General features: G+C 53.0%; 1 protein-coding gene and 1 long non-coding RNA gene across 5 annotated transcripts in view; both read right to left on the reverse strand.

Moving 5' to 3' along the window:
* Positions 1-22,846, reverse strand: part of CACNA2D2 (calcium voltage-gated channel auxiliary subunit alpha2delta 2) — a 136,977-nt gene that overhangs the window by 76,347 nt on the left and 37,784 nt on the right. The gene's annotated exons all lie outside the window — the stretch shown is intronic.
* On the reverse strand, positions 17,310-18,153 carry LOC140686570 (uncharacterized). Its single transcript, XR_012060396.1, has 2 exons — positions 17,790-18,153; positions 17,310-17,611 (listed from the first exon to the last, which is right to left on the reverse strand). It is a non-coding gene; the product is annotated as an uncharacterized lncRNA (long non-coding RNA).

The following is a 22,846-nucleotide window of genomic DNA, read 5'->3' on the forward strand; positions in this document are numbered from 1 at the left end:
AAGCCCAAAACAAAACAATAAACCAAATCCTCCCCACTGAGCTAGGGCCAGTCTGTGTCAACCTCCCTGCACTTGCCCCAATGCAAACCCCCTCCTCTGCAAGGCCTGCCCCACGCTGGCCCCAGGGCAAGGCACGGCCTGCCACAAGGGAGCGCTGATGCCTGGCCCACTGCTGGGTGTGGCCAGTGCTTGCTCCTCTGAAACAGATGTGAATTCCTATACTGACTTTAAAACCGTGGCAATCCTGATTATCCACCCTTTATTTCAGACCTGACTTGGAATGAGGCCTCTTGCATTAAGGCTTGTATAGTTTAGGTGAGAGCACCCTGGAGGAGTATGGCCTCTACCCAGCTCCAAGTGTGACAGGTCTTTTCTCTGCCCAAGGGCAGAACTCTGAGGTTCCTGATGGTGCCTGTGGGGAGAGGAGCATATACCAGCTCAGGGGAAACTGGGGGAACCTTCTCACGCTCAACGTTCCTAAACCCTGAGAGCACTGTCTGGATAGATAGTGAGCTCCCCATCACAGGAAGTATGCAAGCCACCTGTCAGGGATGCTGAGCAAGGATTCACCCATGGTCACCCTGCACAGTAGCTGCACTGTAGGCTGCCATCTTTAGATAACAGCATTCTCAGGGCTGTGTGCCTCCATAAAACTTGCAGTCTGTGACTCTATCTTTCCTAGGTTCTGGCTCCCTGGGTGGTCAAGGGGACATCTGGGGACAGGTGGGATGAGAGAAAGGAATCTGACGGGTGGGGGGGTCTCCCTACCACAGAGGTGACAGTGCCCAGTGGCAAAGTCCATGGGGGCTGGGGAGGGGGCACACTCATGCTTACTTCAAAAGCAAATGCTTCAGGGCCAGGACTCCATCACCCACCACCCAGTTCCCAGGCCATAAGTGAAAGCTCTAGCATGGGCCACTTAGTGCCTTCCCAAGAAGCCCCCTTTGAGAGCCCCTTCCTCCAAGTTTCCACCACTCCTTAAGTCTAAGATGCTTGACCCAGGCCTGGTGGTGTGTGGTGCAGTGCCGAAAAGACTCATCCCCAGCCAAGAACTGCCCTGATCTCATGGGGATTATGCATGTACCTCCTGCAGCTGCCATGCTGAGCTCAGCCAAGGCTTTCACGGAGCAGAGAACCTGAGATGTGGAGCCCCCAGCATTCCAGGGCCCACAGGGCATCAGGACCCCTGAAACCAGCCTCACCTGCAGTGTACACCCATCAGTTCTGGGCACGCTGAGGTGTCTGGGTGCTGTGTACACCCCAGGGGGAAGCACTTACTCAGAAGGCAGCTGGATCACAGGGAAGGATGGGGGCCTGTACTCCACTAGAGGGATAGCTGTTTACCACACTCATGGCATGGGTCCCTGGACAGTTCCAGCCTCCAGGCCTTTGTCTACTCAGGTGATGTTGGAGAGCAGGGTAACTGTGTCACGGCCTGGCCAAGTGGACAACTGCATAGAGACTCTCAGGGCCCCGTTTTCTTGATTTGGTCCAGGATGGCATCAGGATTGGGGGGTTTGAGCCCGAGGTGAATCAAACTACACGCAAGATCTGGGGGCTCCTGCTTGCTCCCCCTCCCTGAGCTGGGAGCCGCCGGCTGTCGAGGCAGCTGGGAGGGAAGCTGTGCCCAGCACGCCAGCTGGCATGGGGGAGTGCGAGTAAACATACCCACACTTTCCTAACTCACAGAAGTCGCCGAGTGGCGGCCGGCTGGTGTGGGTGCCCATGTTTATGGGAAACAGATTGTTTGTGCCTGTGTCTGGGCCCCCTTGCCTCCCACTCTGGCTCAGCTCTCTCCCACTGCCTTCCACCCAGGAGGCCCCGCCTTCCTTCCCCCAAGACTCCTCAGCCTCTCAACCTGAGAAGGATGATGATGGTGATGACAGGGCCTTCCCTTCTGTGTGGCCAGCTGGGGCTCAGTGCGTAACCCACTGAGTCACCCGTCAAAACAGTCTTACAAGGCAGGTGCAGTTATTGTCCCCATTTTACAGCTGAAGAAACCAAGGCTCTGGTGGGTGAAGAAACTGGCTGGAAACCACACGCAGTGAGCGAAGGAGCCCTTGATGGTAGGCTTCTCAGACTCCAGTCATCAGTTCCAGGCCCCGGGGTCCCTCAGTAACCCCACCCCCGACAAGCCCAGTCTGCCCTTTACCCGGGTCACAACCTTGAGCAGCCCTGGCCCACTGTGATCTTGGACATGGACCCTGCCCTCTCCTCCACAAAACAGCCCCAAGAGAGACCAGGGCCTGGGCACTGGCCTGTATCTGGCCTCTTCAGCCCCTTCACCTCTGAGTCTCTGTCTTCAGCTCTGGAAGACCCAGTCTCCCCGCTCTTATGAGTGAGAGTTCCAGCAGGCTGGGGTGAGGGCTCTGGGAGCCAGGGTGGGCAGAGGTACCAGCAGACCCTTGGCAGACCAGGGAGGACTCCTCATTTCACAAGCCAGCCATTATCAAGACCTCATCTAAGATGTCTGTTCCTCAGCCCAGAGTTAGCAGAAATTTACCCCATAAATACCCTCATGAGATGGATTTGAGGCTGGGCCTGAGGCACAGTTCTGACGGCCAGGGAGCAAAGGCTTCCTTTGCTCACATCACCTCCATTCCATCCATCCCAGCACTGATGGCCTGGGGTGGGCAGCCCTCTCAGGGACCCAGGTAGGGCTCTCAGGGACTCCAGAGTGGCCAGAGTGGACCTCTCCCTGAGAGTTCCCAAGCAGGCTTCCTGGGGCAGGAGTTTGTCAGATTTTTTTTCATCCATCCCTCTCCCTGAGCTGTGACAAAGGCACCAGGAGGGGCTCCATAGCTGGTTGGCTTCTTATCTCACAGATGAGGAAACTGAAGTGCCAGGCAGGTTGGAATCTGTCCAAAGGAGAGACCCTCCCACCCCCAAGTCCCCTGCACTCGATGCTGAGAATTGGCTAAAAAGCCATGGGTCTGAATCCCTACCTTGCTCTTTACCAGCTTGTGGCATGGCACGAGCCTTCACCCTGTGTCCATACAGCTCTGATGTGCCTCGGCCAGGCTTTCTGCGGCATTCCTCAAAGCCAAAAGGGCAAATGCAAGGTGCTGCCAGCTTCTCATGGGGCCTCCTTCCAAGTCTGCTCCCAAGGCCCTGAGAGCTTTCCCTGCCCCACGCTGCCCTGCAGGGCCTGACTTTCCAGGCCTCACAGGCTGGAAGTCTTCCCTTTGCTGCTGAGACTTGCTACTGAAGATGTCACCAAATGACAGCACCAGTCACAATGAGAGGCCCTCAGGTGGGCTGCTCTTGTGAAAACACAGGACCTTGGCATGTCAGGTACAGGGGATAAAGAGAGGTGGAGGTAAGCCAGGGAGTGCCTGCCACCTCCCACGGTATCAAGGGCCACTTTAGGGGCCGAGTCATCCCAGGGTCCTTCTCCACGTCGTGCGCTCACTGTATTTCCAGGTACACGTGCCTGACTCACACACCAGCTTACACACACCAACCTCAGCACATTCACACCCAGTGCCAGGGAGCTGCTTGCAGATCCTGCCCATACCTTCCACTTGGGCTTACAGAAAAAGTGCCATAGCCTGGATGGACCTGTCCACTGTCACTGGATGCCCAGCAGCCCCAGGCCTGGGTGAGGCTCTGTGAGTTTCCATCCACACGTCAAAAGGTGGTCTGCAGCCATCTGAAATGTTTTAAGCAGTGAAACTTTTCTGGCCACAGGTGGTTGGAGCTACCAAAGGTCGTGACCCTAAATCCTTCTGCTGGACACGGCACTGGAGAGGGTGCTAACAGCACGGAGGGCTCTGGGGCTTGCTGGGGGCAAGGGCACCACCTGACCAACAGTGGCCTCTACATCAGTGTCCCCAGGAGGGCTGGGCTCCCTCCTCTGATCACTAATGCCCAATGTCAGGGGCTAATCAGGCAGTGGGTATCAGAGTCACGCAGGAGCCTGCCACGGTGAGTGAGCAAGCAGGTGGACAAGGGAGCACACCCACACCCGGGTTGCCTTGTTCACGTCCTCTGTCAGCACCTCCCAGCTCCGTCTTAGTCCTTCCCCTAGTTTTTCTTTTATTTTTCTCCTACTTCCAATTTATAGGCTCTTCTTGAATTTTATGTATCCTTGTAAAAGTCCTTAAATCTTCTGAAGAATAAGTCAGAGGCATAAATAAGCAAACAAACAGGACCAGGATCCTGCACATGCTGATGATACACTGAGGACAGGTACACATTAGGGACATGCATGCACTGAGGTAACATGCTGGGGACACACACCCAGAGGGGACCCACTCTCTCCTGTCATTCACAGGCTCTCCTGAGCCCTCATGGAAAAGCTCGAAAAATCCAGAGCGGTCACCGCACAGGGATTCCTAGAGCTGGGAGAACAGTGGTCTCCACATCAACTCCTAGCTGGGGGCTCCTGAGCAGGTCCTGGCCCCTCTCTGCACCTCAGTCTCCCCTCATCTCACTGTGGGGAAAGAGGGACAGTCTGTGACATCTCAGCTCCAGGTTCTTCCTCTATGAAGGCAAGAACCTCAGTGGCCACTGGGGTCAACATTTATCTTCACTGTGTCCGTGCACAGTGTTTGCCATGCAAATGAACTATGCAAACAGGACCCACGGCCCAGCCACACTGGCGAACACTGTGAGGGCCCTTGGCCTGAACAACCATGAACTTCAAAGTAAGTGTGCTACGCTCAGGGGAGAAAGACGCTGCGCCTGGGCTCCCACTCCAGGTGGGCCCCCTCCTCACTGCCCAGCTTTGGAGGCTGCCTGAGAGGGTGATGACTGCACAGGAATAGCTGCCAACACCAGTGGGGCCCAAACGAGCTTCCACTTGAACCATCCACAATGTGAAACCCTCACAAGCCCAGTTGTTGTCCCCATTTCACAGACAAGACAACTGAGGCAGAGGGTAATTGGTGAAGCTGGGTTTCACACAGACTAATAACATACTTGAACACAGATCCTGTTCCAGACTGCCACCTCCAGCTCCTAGCATCTGGTCTACATCCGTGGGATCCTGTGACTCGCCTCAGCCCCAGCCCTGCCCCAGGCCCCCTTCTCTGGGAAGCCTCTCTGACTCCCCATCAGTCATGTCTGTGGGGCTGTGCGGCCCCAGAGCTATGAAAGTCAGTAGGGGTCAGCTGAGTCTGGTGTTTGCAAACTTCAGTCTGTTTGAATGTCCCTGGAGAGCCCATCTCTCAAAGGCACTTGGGCAAATTCTCCCAGGAAGCACAGCCCCTTCAGAACAAGCCCCTAATCCATCTGCCCAGGACCATCCACTCAGGTCAACTGATGGTGTCCACTGAATCCTCCCTCTGCCCAGTGGTCCCAGAGAACCCATCGGGCCCTGAGGCCTACCCGTCATTCACCAGGCCTGTCCGCCCAGTGGGACTGTGGAAAGGGCACGCACAGGTCTGGACTGGACCCAGCGGGTGGGCATGCCCTGAGGAGATGCTTCTACCTGCAGAAAACCATCCTAGCTTTGCAAGGCTTGAAGCCCAGGACCTCAGGATACAGATAGGTAAACTGAGGTCCAAGAGGGAGGGGTGAGCAACAGGGCAGGGCCAGGAAGACTCAGGATCCAGTCACTGGCATTTCCTCTGTGCTAGGGAGGTCAGAGAAGACTTTCCAGAAGAGGGCTGTGAATGGATGGGCAGAGAGAGGGCCCACCTGGCAGAGGAACAATAGCAAAGGTGGAGGTGAGTGACTGGTTAGGCACAGGGGCCTGTGAACAAAGCTGCCGGGGAGCGGGGGTCCAGTGGCAGGGCAGAGGCAGCTCTGTCCCCTACCCCTCACCGGGACCTTGGGGGATGGTCTGCTGGTGTGAACTCTCTGAGAACCCAGAGGGTCATCTGGCAGGCTGGGGGCAGGCCTGGGTCCCTGCACACAGTGTGACCTTGTCCCCTCTGCTCCCCACTTTGCCCAGGCCTAGGCATCTCAGGTCTTAGTGGTGATGATGCTCTCGTGTCCTCTGCTCAGCAACCTCCAGCAGGAGGGAGGGATGCCTGAGCGTCCAGCTCCATCAAGGGCTCCCTGTGCAAAGAGGCAATGAGGGCAATGATGCCAGGAGGACAAGAGCGGAACAAATTGCCCCAATTATGTAAGGAGGCCCTATGTCCTCCTTAGCAGGGAGAAGAGAACTGGGAAGCTATGTTCCTCCTCCCCCACTCACACCCACACCACTGGGCCTGCTGGGAGACCCTTCACAGGGGGCCCACTGAGAGGTCCCCACAAGCAGGGTCTATAAGCCCAGGCCACCAGGGGCAATGGCAGAGGATCTTGGGGATGGGCTCTGGTTGGCCCCTTTCCAGGGGCCTGCAGGGAAGGATCAGGGCAAGAGGCCTAGATTGGCCCTGGTCAGCCATTGTTTCCAGAGGGTCTCTGCGCGTACCCTGGCCCCTCTGGTTTTCTTGCCTGTGCACTGGGGTGGGCAGCCTCCCTGCCTGCTTCCTCAGAACTCCACACCCCAGGCCTCTCCCCTGTCCCAGCCACCATGGAGCCCTGGGAACTCTGAGCCCCTCTAGAGTTCAACTATGGTCCCCACCCCACCACTGGGACACGGCTCAGGTCTTTCTGGTGCCCCAAAAGGGTCTAAGCAGGGAGCCCCCTCTCTTAGCCGCAGAACCAGGCTAAGATGCCAGACCAGCCATGTCCTCAGTGTGGCTACAGACACAGTCTAGCCTCCACCCTCACCCCCGGGCCTGGACCCCTCTGAGTTGCTGTCTCCTCCCTTCATGCTAGGGCTTCTGAGGAGCACTTGGAGATGCCTCAGGCCAAGGCCTTAAGGTCATGCCCTGCCTCTAGGTCCCTCCCTGAAACAGGCAGCCCCAGCATAGGCCCCTTTTCCAGCTGGGCCTGGGTAGACTCTGCCCTAGAGGACTGGCCTGCAAAACTGGCTGGGAAACCCCTCTATATGGTTCCATGTTTTGCTGGGCTGCAGACATGCTGTGAAGATCTGGCTATCAGGCTCTCTGAATTTACAGAGCTAGCAGGTTAGGGTTGCTAAACTGCAGATTTATCTCCTGCCATAAATCCAGGTGATGCAGGAGCCAGCGTATGTGCCTGAGTGTGTGTCTGTCCATGTATGCTGGAAAACATCACGTGAGTGTATGGCAGGGTGTGTGTACACAAGTGTTCATCAGCCTGCACATGCGAAGGATGATAGTGTTGCTGTGAGTGTGCAGTGCATGCACAAACACGTGTCCAGGCACACGTGTGCATGTTGGGGGAAAGCTCACTGTGGATGACGTGGGGTGCATCCTTCCCTGAGTGCATCCCCGAGTCTCCTGTGTCTCTCTGCTCAGGGACCATCTATGAGCATGTGACAGACCTGGGACATCCTTGCATAGACCCAGTCCCCTGCCCCTGTGCTCATTGTCTCAGAGGGACTAAAGCTCAGCACTGGTCACACATCCAGATTCAGGCCAGCCAGACTGGGCTGGTGCCTTCTTCCAGCCACTGACCCCACAGACACAGGGACGCCTCTCAATGTCTCTGGGCTGCAGCAGAGAAAGCCCCAGGACACACCTTCCCACTTGTGCATGTGGGGCGAGGACGGAACCAGTAGACAAAGCAGTCCTTCCTGCCCATCCCTACCCACAGACAAGAGAATCCAGAAACACCACAGAAACAATTGATCTCCTTACTGACAGTGGCTGAGAAAAAATTATCTTTCTCTGAACACTAAAAATAAAGCCCAGTTTCCTAAAAGCAGGGCCCTCCTCAGCCCACAGCTTAGAGAGGCTTTGTTGATATCTCCAAATGTAGATTTGTTGGATAAGTGGAGAGCCCTAAACCCTCAGCTGCCTCACCTAGGGACTCAGCCTTGGGGCAAGAAGGTGCTCCCCTCACCATGATCCAAGCCTGGACCTCAGCTATGCTATGAGCCCAAATGACGCTGTCCGAGGTAGGCAGGAAGAGAGCAGCAGGAGCCAGGTCCATATGCTACTTGTGCCCAGCTAATGGGCTGACAAATTAGAGAATCTCCCCTCTAAGACGTGATGAATGAGCAGCCGCACGCACAGGAGAGCTGGGGGATGGCTACTTCCCCCACAGTACTCCTCAGGCTCCGCCCTGACTTGGCATCTCTCAGGTGCCCAGTCCAGCCCAAGGTTCCCCAGGGGTGGGGGGTGGGGGCTGCAGGTGACTGTGGGTATGGGCAGAGTAGGGGTAGAAAGGGCATAAAAGGGCAACCCCAGTTTTAGAGGACACCCCAAAACAAGCCCAATCAGGAAAGCTTGAATTCTCTGATTCCCTATGGGCTGCTGTCATGCTGTCTGAAAGGTGCCATTGAAGAGGGAGTTGAAGCAACACCCTACTCAAACTCTTCCTCAAGACCATCACCACCACACACACAACGGCCTGAATGCTTTAAAGAGAGAAGTGGCTGGTCTGTGGGGAGGCCTGAGGCGTAGGAACCTGTGCCCTAAGGACTGACCAGGATGGGGAGATACCTGAGGCTGGGTACCAGGGGGCCACCCACAGAGCGGGGCTGCTTCTCCCACACAACTGCAGGACTGTAGCTTCCTAAGCTCGCAAGGGCCATGGAGGAGACTCATGGGCAGAGGTGAGGAGCCATGTTGAGAAGGGGTCCCAGGGCCTGACTCAAAGTGAAGGGCAGCCCCCAGTTAGTGAGTGAGCCCCCATCATAGAGGGCTCAGCAGAAGTGGACTCCTAGGCCTCAGCCAGTCCTCTTTGGTGAGGGGTTGGACCAAACAGTCTTAAGCGTCCTTTCTGACCTGAGAGCCCAATATCCTCAATTTGCCCCCAGATCATTAGAAGGTTCCCCACACCCGCCAAGTACTCAGGACATTACCAGTGTGGCAGGATTTCTGCACATTTTTGACAGATGATAGTCCTGGCTCCCTTTGAGAGCTGTCTGGCCAGGAAAGGCAGCCCCTGACCCAGGTCCTTTGTGGGCTCCCTGTCCAAACAGCCTCAAGCACCCACCCCTGCACCTACCCTGCCCCCCCACCCCGCCTGGCCCCACCTCGTGTAAACAGAACCTGCCCGCTTTCTCCCAGGGGCTGCTAATTCCTCGCCAGAACTGCTCGGACGTGAAATTGGAGTGAGACAATGTGTGTTTAAGGAAATGAATCTCGCATCTTAAGAGGCTCAGGGAGCCCGCCCTGCACCCCCATCACCCTGCCCGCCCACCCAGAGCCAGGGAAGGAGCACTTGGCATCGGGGAAGAGAAAGGCGGAGGTGACATTCAGTGCCAAATTAGCAGCCGCCACAGCCAAATATTGTACTTGCCTCCAATCTTCTTTTATTTTTCGAAAGAAAAGGCTTTTACAAAGTGAAAGAGGCTGTTGGAACACTAAGGCTGATGATCGTTTTAAAAGGCATGCCCACCACGCGCATGCCCATCTGAGAGCGGTCCCTTCCTCTCAGCTTGCCACCTCCTCCTCGCCCACAGCCACACCCCCCAAGGCGGCTGCCCTCAGTCAGGCCCCACCTCATCAGCCCCACGGCTGACATCACAGGTGTTCTTGGACAACATGACCTAGAGTCTCTGACCCTGGGCCAACCCTGGACAGGGGAACTGTCTCTCAGCCATCTCCCAACTTGCATGGCACCCTTGCAAGTGAGCGGTCATCTGTGGTGGTCCCAGAACCACCTGGCATACAGAGGCCTCAACAGAAGTGACCGGTCCATGGCCTCTGTAAGGGCTTCTTGTCCATCGCCAATGGCCCTTAGTGCCCCCACCATGAACATCCATGCTGCCTATGCTAGCCCCCATCACCTCTTTTATCTCTTTCACTAGATGATGCCCGATGGCCCCCACTCTCTGGCCACTTTGTTGAACAGATAATACCAGTCATCCTGGAGTCCAGCCCCCAGAACCCAGGCTGCCTCCATGTGCCACTAACTTAGTGACTCACTGAATAGGCCGAGCAGACAGCCTCTGCTTCCCCTTTCAGAGGAAACACTATTTTCACCCCTGACCCCTTGATCAAGTGCTGGGTTGATCTCACTCATCGCCAGCAGCTGGTCAAACTTGATGACGTTTTATCGACAGTGAAGACTTAGCCCATGTTTCCCATTTCTTCAAACCTGGGTTGCCCAAGGCCTTGGTTTCCTTGTCAAGGGAGAGGATGGGGAGCCTAGTGGCTCCAGAGGTTAGAGGCCCACCTGGATGGTGACTGGCCCTGGCCCTGCCCTCCATGTATGCAGCCTTCGTGCTCTCCCAGATCCGAGCCACACTCAACTCCCACCCCTGAAACCCCAGGAGGTGGGAGCCTGACAATGTCTCGTTTACAGGAGGAGCACGGGGCTTAGAGACCTCTTGGGACTTGTCCAAGGTCTCAGCTGGCAAGAGGCATAACCAGAACCTGGATCCATGTTGTGTGACACCACAACGTGGCTGCTGTGGTGTGCCACCCAGACTCCCCCATCAGGATGAGGCCCATACTCCCCCAGATGCCAAGATCCTGCCTGCTGATTGCTCTCAGCTGAGTTTCTGCCCAGGCTATGGCCTGAGCAGGAGCTGCCTCACCCACACACTGCTTGACATGCAGGTCGAGTGGAAGACTACAAAGGTCTGTCTCAATTAGGGACAGCTCTGAGAGGTGAGGCCAGCCTCGGTGGAATTGGCTGAGGCTTCTGCCATGACGGCATCACAGCCAAACTTCTCCTGCTGCCCAATCCTACTTCCTTTGTCCCTCATGGGTGTGGTCCCTGAGAATACTCCCCCGATAAACACCTGCACACAAACCTCCACTGCAGAGTCTGATTCCAGGGAACTCACCCTGCCACAGATGGTCCTGGGAATGGTCCCAGAAAGCCGACTCTGACATGGGAAATGTCCTGCTGGTACTGAGGGCCTCAGCACAGTGGTCAGTGGAGTGCTGACCATCCTGGCATGTGATAGAGGTGCAATTGAGTAAATGTTCACCCATCGTGAACTGAAATGGGATACCTGTGGATGGGTGCAATATTTCAGGTTTTGAGAATTTCAGGGAAGTGTAATTATAAGGACTATGGAACAGGATGGCTGTTGCTGAGGGCTATCGATGCTTTGGAGAGAGACAATGAAGGGCTGCGTGTGATTAATCACGAATTTAAGGTGAAGTGTGAAAGTCAGAAGCCCCCTTGGCAGGATATAAAAAGACTCTCATCTCTTGCAGCCAGAGGCAGAAAAAGCTGAGGGTCAGACACAGGACTTAATTAGAAGAGCAGCAGAGATCCAGAGAGAGTTACTGTCTCAGTCCCAGCAGGTTTGTATACCCAAGTCAGTAGCCAGTACCCACAGTCAGGACCCTGATTGGGAAGGAATGGGTCCCTGAGCTGTGGGATGGGGGCATCTGGGTCACTGCATTCGGAACCCCAGACTGCCCTAAACTCTCTGTGCCTACAGAAGTGGCTGCTCCTCCATGTTAAAGGCTAGGACCGCCCCCCTCCCACCCCCTTGCTTAAAGATGATGAGGAGCCCTCCATGTTACAACACAACACTCTCCCCTCAGGATGTGCACCTATCCTTTCTACCCATCAGACCAACCATCAGGGTCAGGTCACAACAAAACTGACTCACCAACCCCAGGAAGTGCTGGGCCTGCTAAGGGAGCATAAAGGATATCCTGAAGGTACTGTGGTTTTGAGCCAACAGTTAGGGCTGGATCCTGAGTGGCTGGATCAAGGATGGTAGAAAACAAGGTTGGATGCGGGAGAGGTTATTGAAATGGGAGCACTTTCCCATGCTATAGGATATAACATCCCAGCAAGGACCCCAGGAGATGTTGGAAGCCTGGAAAAAGCAATGGCCCACACTAAGAGCAGTAGAAAGGCCAGAACCCTCAAAGCAAAGTTGAGAAAAGGATCAAAGGCTCAGGCAAGTGGACATACCAGGGTGGTTCTACCACAAAAGGCCAGAAAACCCATCATGACCATGTTCACTGTTTACCAAAGTGAGAAGGAATATGTTGGTGAGAAGGCCACACACATCAGAGAGAAATTCAGTGGGGGGTGTCCTCTGAAGGCCAGCCAGAGAGTAAGTGCTGCATCTCATACTCCAGGTGACACGGAAAGACCTCAGTTCTGAGGGGGCCGAGAGCTAAAAAGGGCTCTGCAGCCGGTTCAAGCTGAGGTGAAAGTGGCCCTGCAGCTCAGGCCACATGACACAGCAGGCCTGATGGAACCAGAGGTTATCTGTTTTGGGAAAAGATGCTGTGTGGAGTTTATGGCAGGTTCTAATAGAATCCTAGGGTCTGACAGAAAATGATGCACTGTTCAAAAAGAAGCTCCTGGGTTGCCATGGGGCCCACATGGCACGTGATTAAATGACCAAGGCATATTAAATGACCCGGCTTCTGTCATATCCATGAGGTCCTGAGGTCTTGTGAGCCCAAGAGTGATCCACTGTCAGAAGGAAGGGATGCATCCTTGATCAAGTATAAGCCGGTCAGAGGACACAAGAAAGCTGCACGAACAGGTGGTCCAGACTCCATGAGTTCACTGCTGTTGCATGAATGCTCCTCTCTCAACTAAGACTGCACGGAGTGCATGTGTGGGGAGTCCCTCATGACCAGCTGATAGAGGAGGAAAAAGACTGGGCTTATTCTCAGATGGGTCAGTGTGATATGCTGATGTGAGCTGAAAATAGACACACACAGCTACATTACACCCCACTCAGGGATGGCCCTGAAAGATAGTGCTAAGGAGAAATCCTCCTGAAGAGCAAAGCTTTGGGCAGCACACCTGGTCATCTACTATGCTTGGAAAAAGAAGGGGCCTGAGGTAAGAACATATACAGACTCATGGGAAGTGACAAATGGCTTGGTTGGTTGTCAGGATGAATAAAGTCTAGAAGATCAGTGACAAGGAAACCTGGTAGAGAGAGGCGTGTGGATGTACCTATGGGCATGGGCACGAAATATGAAGATCTGTGTACGTTAATGCTTATCAGCACCACCAGGAAATAACTAGACAAAATGACTCAGCCGATTGCCATCAGTCAGCCAGGACTGCCATCAGCCACTCCAGGGCTGGTACAATGGGCATATGAACAGAGTAGCCCTGACGACAGGGAAGGAAACTATGCATGGGCCCAAGACCAAGGCTGATCTAGCTACTGCTGCTGCTGAATACCCAGCCTGCCAGGAACAGAGACCAAGCCTGAGCCCCGAATGTGGCACTATTTCTTGAGGAGATCAACCACCCCATTTGGTGGCAAGTTGATTACGCTGGCCCTCTGCAACCTCAGAAGGGGCAGTGAGTCATCCTGACCGGGATTGGACCATATGCTGTTATCATATCAGGTCAGTTTTCCTTTCCTACGTTCAGAGTGTTGACTTTCCAAGCGCTTACCATGTATTTGATTCACTGATGGGATCCCTTGGGTTCCTTGCTGCAAGGAACCTGCTTTACAGTAAAAGAAGTGCTTCAATGGGCATGTAAGCATAGGATCCTCTGATCCAATAACTTACCTAGCCACCAGCCTGACAGAGTATTGGAATAAATAACTTTTTCCTTAATAAGAGCTTTACTGAGATAAAATTCACATACTACAACATTTACATACTTTTTGGAGTATACAATTCAGTATTTTTCTAATCTATTCACAAAGTTGTGTAACTATCAATACTCTAATTTTAGACCATTTTCATCATCCCCAAAAGAAATCTTGTACCTTATTCCTTCCTCCCTTAAGTCCCTGTTAATCACTAGTCTGCCTTCTGTTTCTAGGATTTGTCTATTCTAGACATTTCATATAAATTGAATCATACAATATGCGTCCTTTGGTGACTGGCTTCTTTCACTTAACATAATGTTCTCAAGGTTCATCCATATTGTAGCATGTATCAGAACTCCATTTCTTCATATTGCTGAATAATACTCTACCATATGGATATACCACATTTTGTTTATTCATTCATCAGTTGATAGACATTTGGGTTGTTCTACTTTCAAAAAAATATTTCAAACAATGTTGCTATGAACATTTGTGTACAGGTTTCCGTGTGGAATGTCATTTTGAAGCAAAGCAAAGTCACCGGGTTGGAGAGGATATCCAGTAAGAACGGGGAGCCATCCCCTAGGACACAGTATGCACCTTAAATCTATGATCAATACAAGTGCTGAGCCCCTAACAGGCAAGAACACACAGGTCCAGGGGACAAGAGGTAGAAGTAGGAGTGGAGTGGTTTTACTCCCTGTTACTCCCAGTCTCCTACTTGGGGAAATTTGGCTTCCAATCCCCTCAATTTTAGGGTTTGTCAATCTACAAGTCCTGGTTCCCAAAGAAGGGATGCTTTCACAAGGGACACAGAGTCCCACTGGACTCTAAGTTTCAGCCACTGGGCTGTCACTTCAGGTTCCTCAGGCCAAGAGAGCAGCAGTCATGGAAAAATAATTGATTCTCATTATCAGGAGTTGCTGGGGTAGGAAAAAAAAAAGTCAGACAGCCACGTGACCCACTGGGGTCCTCTCTTGGTAATCCCTTATCTAGTTTTAATGAAGGTGAACAAGTGCATAAGCCATGGCCAGAAAAGGGCATTGTGGGCAGGGGCTCAGACCCACCAGGGATGAGAGTCCAGGTCAGTGTGAGGGGACTCTAGGATGGGTGGTAGAGGAAGGAGAGGATGCGTGCCAGTTGCAGCCTCCGTGTTGGAGGCCATATCTCATCCTACTGTCCTTCCTCTTGCCAGTTTCCCAGGCAAAGGGACCAACCATAATTCTAGAGCAGCTGAGCTCCCACATGGACAAAATTACTACACGAAGCTAGGGGTCCAAGTGGCTCAAGAAGGGCTGAAGGTCCCCCCTTCAGGATCAGCGCTCATCTCCAACTGCCGGCTGCTGCCGGCCGCTGAACCTATCTGGGACTCTCCCTTGACTAAAGGAAGACATTTCATGCATGGTCATGTTACTTCCCCAGCAGCAGCCCACATCCAGTGACAGGGCAGTCCAGGGTAGAAAAGCCAGGACCCCTGGCCTCAATCTAGGACATCTCTAAAGAGCCATCCCAGCCCCAGAACTCTCCATGGGGCCAGCTGAGACCTCCACTCAACTGCACTGTGGTCAGCTTCTCTCCCTGCCGAGGCCTGCTCCACACATCCCCCTCACAAGTGTTGTTTCTCAGAGCAGCCCCTCCCCTCAAGTAAACCTATGGTGTGCAGATTTTAGCATCTCAGAGCCTGTTTCCCACAAACATGGCCTAAGACAGGTTGTCTGCCTCCACCAGTGCCAAACCCTGGACCAGCCCTACAGAGGCTCTAGAAAGCCCTGCTGTGGTGGTTGCTGGACCTCCAGGGCCCCCAGGGCTGCCTTCATGCATCCCAACCCACCTACATTCAGGTCCCACCCTCTTCAGGGAGGTATAATAATTAGGGCCTTTTAAAGGTGAAGAAACCAATGCTCTAGAGGGGAAGTAGCTCATCCAAGGTCCTAGAGCTGGGAAAGAGTTTGAACCCCAATCTGTTTGAATCCTCTTGACCACCATCCTCATGTCTTCGGTAATTGCTGGCAGAGTGAGAGAGGGGCAGCAAACAGGCTTTGGGAGCTTGGCTTGGAGACGGGGAAACGGACTCCATGGAGGAGGTCTTGAGGGGTTCGGGCAGGCAGATGTACAAGGAAAGGTGTAGGAAGGGGTGACAGCAATGGCAAAGGCTGGGAGGCAGGCCTAATGGGGGGTAAGGAGCCCTGGTTTGGGGGAATGAGTCAGGGAAGAGAGGTGTGATTTGTGTGAAGGTCGTGGTGGACACAGACCAGGCTCGGGTCCTGCATCTGTTCTGCCCTGCCCCCGCCTTGCTGTGTCCCATCTCCCCCCAGGTTCCGGTGCCTGCTCTGAATGGCCAATGAGGCCATCTGATTGGCTCATCAAGGGCAAATAATAGCTTTTGCTGAATTCAGCTGCAGCCAATCAGAGGCAATCAAGCACACAAGAGGCCTGATGGGCCACACAGGCGGGCGCCCTCACAGGCACCAGAGCTGGCCCCTCATTCAGGTTCCGGAAGCTCTCCTCCGTGGGTGGGAACACTGGGGTGGGGGTCGAGGGAACCAGGAGGCCTCAGGAAGAGAAGGCGAAGGGACCTAGCTGGGCTCCACAGCATTTACTTGGTACCTGCTGTGTACTCAGAACTCTGGAGAAGCTGTGCACGATGGGGGAGACCCAGGCAGAGGACACACTCACCCCAGCACACACTCTGCAGAGCATCCAGCTCACAAGGCCCTGGGAGTGGACCTCCTTAGGAGCAGCTTTTCTGAACCCCACAACTGCCTCCCAGCATTTGTCCCTCAGCTGCCCCCGTCCGCGCTCCCAGACATCTCTGTGCTGACTTCTTGCTTCTTCCCTGAGGAGAGCCAAGCCTCCAATCAGACCCTGGGAAAGCAATTTTTCAATCTCCAACTGCAAACACTAATACCGCCGAAGCTAATTTTACAGATTTCCACTCAGAGGCCTCGCCTTTGTCCCAGAATCCCTCAGCCCGAGAGATTAGTAGTTTAGAGACTGGAAAAAATAAGGTATTTTAAAATTCAGCATAAAACTCTCTCTTACACTCAGTGAGCTAAAAAAAAATTTTTTTTTTGATTGGAAAAGAGCCTGCTAGTGAGGGAGGAGCCAGGTCGGGTACCTGCTCCATTGGGTGGCTGAAGGAGGGGTGCTGTTCCAGCCCCCAGATGCCTATAGCCCCTGTAATATGGCTTGAACTCACAACCTAGGGAGAGGCAGAGAAGGAGAAAGAATCAGTTTCCCATCCAGCATGCTTGGAACCCACATGCCCCCTTCTCAAGCCTCTGGGATGTGCATACCCCTGAAGACACCCAGGATTTCCCTGATTCCAATCTCAAAGCTTACTGAGCTGTAGAGAAAAGCTTCAGCCCCTTAGATAGACCAGGCCACAGGCGCGCCTCCCACTTTGCCAGTGAGGCTGATTCCATTCCAAAGGAGACTCTCCGGGCCTCAGTTTTTCCATCGAACCAAATGATCAAAGTCCCTGTGGTCCAACCAGAGCCACGCAGCCCAGCACTGCACCCCCTCTGCACACACATACACTCCAGGCCACACCTGCCCAGACCCTTGCCCTGGCACAGACAGGCTGGATGCATTTGGTGGAGCTCATTCCACGAGCACCTCTCTATGGCATCTCTCACAGATGAACAGCATAATCACTCTGGCTCTCTGGGGGCCACAAGCTCAGAAACATCCTAATGAAAAATAAATGTATTTACAGGGAGACGTCAAAGCTGCCAGGACGAGTCAAACTAATATGCCTGTGACCAGCACGCGGACTTTTATTTCTTTCCCCTCCACGCTCCAGAGCTGCTCCTGCGGCGTGGAGAGATAAATATTTTAAATAGCGACACTTTGGCGATGCACAGTTATGCAAGACAAGGAATAATTAGAAAATAAATTACTTTTTTTAAACACAGCATTACAAACATCGGGCGCATCAGATTACTGCTCTCCGCAGTCCAGGATCGCGCAGCTCTGAAGGCCAGCGCAGCAAGGACCTCGGGGAGCAACAGCACACCAGCCTGTCCCCATAGCCCCCAGACAGTGACGTCCCCTCCCGCCCGATTGGGAAGGCTCCCAGAATGGAGTTGAAGACCACACTTGGCAGCTTCCAGAAAATCTCGGCGATGGAAAGGCTTCCTCCGGCGTCTCACCAGCAGTGGCGCAGACTAAAAATAGTTTAATCTCCTTGAAAGCAAAAGGAGCAATCAGCAAAACAGACACTCAGGCCTGCATGCTCCCCCCGCTGATCCTCACCACACTCTGCCCCCATCCATCCGTGCCTGTCCCCAGCGCCAAGCACCATCAACTTCTGACTGACCCCTGGGCAGCATCCTGTGACCCCGCCCAGGAAGGCATCTCTCACCCATCATCCAGGACTCCTCATGTCTGGGGCCCTGATCGAGTTATAAGCATCGTCCGTATCCTTTAAAGCTTGTGACAGCACAGGAGGGAGGCAGGACAAGGAGTGTTATCCCTACTTACAGTTGAGGAAACTGAGGCACAGTGACGTGGAATCATTTGCCCAAGGCTAGACATGATGGAGGACTCAGACCCAGGTTTTGTCACCAGCCTGGACTATGTGCTAATGGAGGGGGCTCAGCCTCTGCAGAAAGGAGGCTGGTGGCTTTTAATTAGCACTTAAGCCGAGTCTCCATGTTTGGCTCCCAAAAACAAAAGCCACCCAGGACAAGAAGGGGCAAAGTTGGTAGGGTGGAGAATGGGAGAGGCTCACACATTCAGGGGATGGGACCAACCCTGGCAAAGGTGAGTGGGTCTGTCACACAGATGTGTCTTGCCTGCTGTGGCCAGAACAACATTGTGATTTCACCATTTTCACCCACTGGCCTAGGGTGGGGTGAATACTTGTGCTCTGGCCTCAGCTCACCACCACCTTGCTGTGTGTCTGAGGGCCTGTCACTGCCCTGTCTGGGCCTCGTTTCTCCCCAGAAATTGGCCAAGATAATCTGAGCGACTAAGGACCTGTCAGGAAGCCTGATGCCCTCCCAGGCCTGCCCCCCACACTCTCTGCCCCTCCTCACTCAATCCTGTCTCTCAGCCTTTGTCCACTTTCCCTTCCTCTGTGCCTGCCTGCCACAAAGCAGAAGCATGGACAGTGTCCTGTCCCCCCACCTGGTTTGAGAAAACTCAAAAACAGGCAGGGGAAGTCATGTGCCCAAGACCACCCTGCAGAGGTCAGAGGAGGAATAGCCAAGACCAGGACTCGGTCTCTGATCCAGTCCATGCCCATCACAATACTCTTCGTGGCCTCCCCAAGAATGCTGCAGTCTCCCCAGGGTGTGAAGTGCCATCTGCACCCTTCCCCCATCCTTCACAGAATGAAGTCAGGACATGAAACAATAAATTGGGCTTTGGCAGGTGGTCCAGCTCACCCAATCTCCCCAAATGCCAGCAGGGATGTTGGAACTGAGGCTTCCTTTCCTATTAAATATCCTTCTTGGTAACCAGTGGCTGCCTGCAAAAAATGACTCCATAACCTTGCTCTGAACTTTTCAGAAATAGCCTGTGGGCCCACTTCTGGGCTGCACTGCCCAGCCTATCTGTAGGGGTGAGGAATGTGGCTCCATCCCCACTCAGCCCTTGGAGTCCTCTGTCGTAGCTTCCCAGTCCATCCTTTGGCCCCCTGGTTCTCTGGTCCAGATGCACCCTCAGGTCTAGTCCTTGTCTCCTGCTCCAGCCTTTGCCCTCCCGGCCCCTATCTAGTCCTTTGCCTCCGATCTCCTTCAGCCTTGGGTCCCTAGTCCAGCTCTTGCCCCTGCAGCTCCATGTCCCTCTGTTGCTGCCTCAACATACAGGGGTTTGGTTCTGTCACTTGCAGCTACTTCGTATCCTTTCTCATCTCAACATGACCCTGAAGGCAGAGACAACTCTCCCTCTTTTACAGATGAGGAAACTGAGACCCAGGTCACCTGATTTGTGAGGGGTTTCTTTTGGTCTGATGGCTCTCAAGGGCCCCGTTCCCCCAGCCTCAGGAGAGGGAGCTCAATTTCAATGGGTCGAAGTGGGGACTGAGGAGGGCACCCCAGGCAGATGGAAACATTAGGGAAAGGGCACCACCCTGGGGCTGCTCAGAGACCTGGGGCTGAGCTGAGGAGAGGACCCTGACTCACTCAGAACAGGCGATGTCTTTAGGAGCTGCCCCAAAACGATGTGCCCTCGGCCACCAGCCAGATTCACGGTAATGCCCTGCCCTGGTCATGGCAGCCCTAGGTAACCCTCCTTGCTGGTACCTACCACCTGGGTGACTCCATTTGAGTGCAAAGAAGGTGTTGGGTCAGAGGCCATCCAAGGAATAGCTGGCATGTAGTCAACCAAGTTAGAACTTTATCAGCAAAGCTCTTCCCCACGCTGACTGTGTAAGACCAGGACTTTTCAAACAGTGTCAAGGTCATGAAAGACAAGGAAAGATATAGAAACTATCACAGGTTGGAGGAGACTAAGGACACATGACAACTAAATGTAACATGGGATCCTGAATTGGATCCTGGTATAGATAAAGGACACTAGTGCAAAAACAGGTGAAATCCAAATATGGTTTTCACTTTGGTTAGTAGTAAGGTACCAATGTCAGTTTCTTCTTTGGTATTTGTACTATGGTCATGCAAGATGATAACTTTAAAGGAAATTTAAAAGAAACTTTAAAGGGTTAGGGGATTTCTGTACTATTTTGGTGACCTCTCTGTAAATCTAAAATTATTTCAAGATAAAAATTTTTTTAAAAAACTATAATACATCATCCTCAGAGAGCTAAGAGACATCAGTGGCAACAATGAAACAAGAGCAAGATGTTATTTTTAAAAAGGACCAAAAAGAGATCCTGGGAATTAAAAATCTGGTAACAAAATGTAAAACTTTACAGAAAGATTAGAAGATAAAATTGGGAAATCTGAATGAAAGATGCAGAGATGGAAACCTGTAAGAAATTAGGGAGAAAAAAAAGAATCCAAATTTAAGTTTCTAGAAAGAGAACAGAGAAAAGGAAAGGGAGGAAAGACTCAAAGAAATCATTCAAGAAAACTTCCCAGAACTGGACATAAGAATCTAGTTTGAAAGTGTCCACTGAATGGTAAGGAATGAAAATAAACCCCACCAAGGTATATCAGGGTGGAATTTCTGAACACTGGGCACAGGGAGAAAATGTACAAGTTTCTAGAGATAAAAATCAGGTCATGTACAATGGATTGGAAATCTAAATGACCTTGGACTTGGACCTCTCCACAACAACTCAGGAAGCTGGAAGGAATGGAGTGTAAGAGAATGGAGTAAGAGAAATTCTTAGGCAAATGGTTTCCACTCTGGGCTTCCACCCCAACCCCAAGTCTCTGCCGGGTTTGGGGGAGAGGGTAGGCTTTCTGAGACATGAAAGCCACAAAAGCATGGCTCCCATGTACCTCTTCTCAGGATGCCAATTGAAAATGTTCTCCACCCAACGAGGGAGAAAATCAGAAGCCAAGGAAGAGAAGCCCACAGTATTGAGAAGAGAGGGACTCCAAATCAGAAGAGAGGTGAGGGAAATCCCAGGCACATGTCCGAGCTGCAGGCTGTGTTCACAGGCACAAGCTGGGAGGCTCCAGGCAAGACTTCCCCCGGCTGGGACACAGAACCCCAGATGTATCCGCATGTATGAGGGGAGGTCAGATAGAAAGGCAGGGAGTTTGGGCAGAATTAGTAAAGGTTCACAGAAAGCTAAGCAACAAATACCAGACAGTTGTTACCTGCAGGAAAAAAATGTAAAAACTGTACGCCAAAGTGTGTACTATAAGTTACAGATCTGAATAGCATTTGCCCCATCGGGACAATGTCAACACTGAGTCCTAACCTGCCATGTTACAGTATGACACCAGGAGGGAGGGGGTAGGATTGTGCCAGGGCGGAGGGGGAGAGCTAAGTCCTCCACCCACACAGTGGACATCCATGGATAATGCCTAGAACTGAACAATCACGAAGCAGTGACATAAGTATGTCATTTAGAGATATGGAGCTGAGATTAGAAAGTGACAGCCTCTGGGGAGTTGGAAGGAGAGAGGAGGGGGCTGCTGTGCTCCTAACACAACATGCCTGGTAAAACTATGACTTTACACCATGTATATGTGCGATGCTGATTTCAAAACCCTAACTTAAAAAATCCATCCAGAAATGTAAGAAGACGAGAAACAAAGGAAGAAAAGAGGTATGGAGGGAGAGAAGGATGGGAGGGAGGGAAGGGGAGGGGAGAATAATGGAGGTAGAGGAGTCAGGGACAGGGCTTTGTCTCCAGCCTCTGGCCTGGAGACAGGGACCCCCAAAGGGTAGCAGCTGACATTACACGCTGTCAACATCACTGTCATCACCTCTGTTTACTCTTATCACAAACGAAGATGTTCGAGGTTTCAATTCCCTAATCAGCTGAGTACATAGACCAGGTTTCTGAGACCAAAACACCAATTTCGTATTGGTGACCCCTCGCCCCCACTCCTACATTTCCGCAAAGTTGGGGGTAATCAAAAAGCAAGTTGAGGGACAACTGACAGGGGTCTGAGAGATAATGCCAGCCATCCTGGGGGCAGTGGGGGACAGTGCCAGATGAGAGGGAGAAGCTCCGCCTTCCACAGTGTCTGTGCAGCCATAGAAACTCTCACTCCCTTTGCACCAACCTCTGCTGAAGCTTGTGCCAGGGTCAGGTGGCCTGTCTCACCCAGAGCCCCAGGCAGCTGCCCCTGGGGAGGAGTGGGGAAAAAGGGACTGCCCAAGAAATGGGTGGAGTGGGCTACAGATGTCTTTGCCAAACTCACACCCTCCCTGGAATCCCAGATTTTCTGGGAAGCACACAAATCTTTGACTCCTTTCAGTGGCCTCCTTGCACTGGACAAACATCCTGCCCCAGGGGCTCCTGAGTCCCAGGGAGGGAGAACAAGTGTGAGACCTGCACAGACCAGCCTCATACAAAGTACAGGCTCAGACGAGAGGAGAATCCTAGAGTGCTCGGCTCTCTGGGTGGGCTGGATCCTCTGGCAGGTCTTGTGTCTCAAAAGGGAAGGCAGAAAGTCAAGTGAGTACCCTGGGAGAGCCCCTCCGCCACCCAGGCCTTGTCCATACCCAGGAACCTTCATGCCCCTACTTGCCTCAACAAGATCTCAGACCCCTGGGGACCCGAGACCTTGCTGGCGCCCCAGATTGCGGTGCTGCTCCAAAATTCACCCTTCTATATCCCAAATTCACTAGGTGTTCACTGCAGAAGGAGCCCCAGGGTTCCTAGGGGGCAGGTCACCCAGCCCCAAAGATGGACACGACCTTTCCAGTTCTTCAAAGGGTTTTTAAGGAGGCTGTGTGAGTGAATATGCTGTTGCTGAAACTCATGCAGTTGTGAGAAGCAGGACACCTTGGGCAGCAGAAGGCACGTGTCCTTCCCTGGGGGCCAGTCTC

This window comes from Vicugna pacos, chromosome 17, assembly GCF_048564905.1.
Source record: "Vicugna pacos chromosome 17, VicPac4, whole genome shotgun sequence".
Taxonomy (NCBI): domain Eukaryota; kingdom Metazoa; phylum Chordata; class Mammalia; order Artiodactyla; family Camelidae; genus Vicugna; species Vicugna pacos.